Here is a 2,417-nt window from a genome sequence, read left to right on the forward strand (position 1 = left end):
AATGTACCACTCTAATTTTCCCCCCTAGTTCTGGGAATAGAACCCAAGGGACTTTCTACCACTCACCTACATCCCCAGCCCTTTTCACTTTGAGACAGGATCTTGCTAAGCAGGTGGGATTACAAGTGTGTGCCACCACGTCCAGGGCACTCTGATTCTTTTTTTTCTACCTTGAAGATTTATTTCTGTAGCTTTTTGAAACAGAGAAAATGACACACTCTTGGGGCAGTAGGACAGAGAGCAGGTCCTGGTAAGTGACCCCGACAGCACCTAGAGTTGAGGCCTGAGTAGAAGAGCAACGCATTGCCTAACGGCACAGGGGATTGGCAGGCCGATCCTTGCCGGGCAAAGCCGCCAGAGGTCCAAGTCACGAAAGTCTTCCAGCTTATCGTGAAACAAGTCCCACTTGTCAGTGTCGGTCAGCTTGTCGCCCCCACTTGCAGCCAAAAGCATAAGCAACATTGTGTTCAGCTCAAGGATGACAACTTCCTCTTTGTCGTTGTCAAAGGGGCTGCTATTCTCTTTCCTCAGTAGCTCCCAAAAGTGGCTCCTTCCTGGGCCCGGAACCTGCTTGATGTTCCCACTTTCTGTCTCTGTGACTCCTTTCTATGCCACCAGGGTACTCACGCTTGTAAAAACAGTTCCCAAATGGGCAGCTCCCACAGCCTTACTCAAAATACTTGCACACCTTTTGCTCATTGCCTCCTAGCATTTCTGAATGAGTTTCTGCTTCTCTTTGTCCTCCACCCAGTACTCACTTGGAATGACAAAGGTAGATGTGATCCTGCATTCCGCCCAGGACTTTATGATCTTGTTCTTAAATTGCTTAGCACTCCTCCACTTGCGAATTCCTTTGAGACACCAGGTTTGGTTGCAGCTGGAGAGGGTGCCGAAGCAGTGCTCACTGGGGTTCGTTTTCTCATACACCACCTCCATGCAGATGCCACACACCATGTCCTTGCTGCCCTGCATGGCAAAGGACAGCTCCATGTCCTTCTCATGGGCCTCTATGCAAGATTTTATGTGCTGGGACCTCTGGGCTGTAACCACTGGGGTCAGGACCTGCAGCCTGCACATGTTGCAGGCGTCGCTGTGCAGGTACACGCAGTTCTCCCATGCAGAGAACTGTACATGTGGCTTAGGGGCAGAGCTGCTTTTCTGTCTCCACTGAAACGGGCTTCTTCTCAGATTCTGTCTTGGATACTGATTCCTGCACTGGGGCCCTCTGTGCAGGCAGGGGCGGTGCGGCTGCAGTAGGGCTGGCCAGGCACTAACTCAATGGCGTTCACTCAGTCCTCTGACCCTGTGTCTAGGGTGGGGAATTCCCATTTCTGGACCCGTCTTCTCCTGTATTCATCTCCACAAGAGCTCCAGCAAGGGAGGAGAGACTTGAGGCAGTGGCAAGGGGAGGTTTTGCAGTTAGATCTATAGCAACTGTTTCAACAGCTTGCTGTGCTCATCATATATGCAGCCATCGTCATACTCACGGTACCCTGGCTGGAAATGCTTGCACAGTACACCGTAGGGATTGTCCAAGAGGTCATGTGAGTAACAAAACCCTTCCTTACAAACCCTGTGCATGAAGTACCTCGCTTCACCCCTCAGGAACATGTTCTCAGTGCTGCACCCAGGAGACAACTAAACTCTCAGAGTCTCACCAGCCTTTTGCTTCTTCCCAGGTCATTCTGGAGCAACTTGCTTTCTCCTCTTTAATTGCTTGCCAGCTCCACCATCAGAATTGCTGTCTGAAGGAAGAAGTCCCTTGTCACTTAGGCACTGACCCTCCTCTGAGGTCCATAGCCTACTGATCCTGATTCTTGATGTTCTGACCTGTTTTTCCTTTTTTCTTCTTGATGGAAGCTCTTAGGCTCTTTATTTTTGGTGGTGTGAAAGTTTATGACGAATATGTACATCATTTCTTTGTTGTGCTAAGTTGTTTTTTGTTTTTTGTGTTTTTTTTTTTTTTCTTTTTTGAGACAGGTCTTGCTATGTAATTTAGCAGGCCTTGAACTCACTATGTAGCCCAGGCTGGCCTCAAACTCAGGTGATCTTCCTGCCTCAGCCTTCCACTTGAGGGGATTACAGGCATGCACAATCACACCCGGCTAAGTGACTTTATTTTTTGGGGGATGTACTGAAGATTGAACCAGGAGCCTTCACACTGAGCTATATCCTCAGTCTTTTTAAAAATTTGTATTTTGAGAAACAAAAGATCTCTACACTGAAAACTACAACACTCTGAAAAAAGAAATTGAAGAGGATATAAAAAAATGGAAAGATATCCCCTGCTCCTGGGTAGGAAGAATCAACATAGTGAAAATGGCCATACTACCAAAACTGCTATATACATTCAATGCAATGCCAATTGAAATTCCAACACTATATTTCACAGAACTAGAAAAAAAATTCCAAAAATT

General features: G+C 47.2%; 1 pseudogene; it reads right to left on the reverse strand.

Moving 5' to 3' along the window:
- Positions 1-218: 218 nt before the first annotated feature.
- LOC104874869 lies at positions 219-1,652 on the reverse strand (annotated as a pseudogene).
- Between the last annotated feature and the right edge of the window lie 765 nt (positions 1,653-2,417).

The sequence above is a fragment of the Fukomys damarensis genome, unplaced genomic scaffold, assembly GCF_012274545.1.
Source record: "Fukomys damarensis isolate Sample0158 unplaced genomic scaffold, DMR_v1.0_HiC HiC_scaffold_13, whole genome shotgun sequence".
NCBI lineage: Eukaryota > Metazoa > Chordata > Mammalia > Rodentia > Bathyergidae > Fukomys > Fukomys damarensis.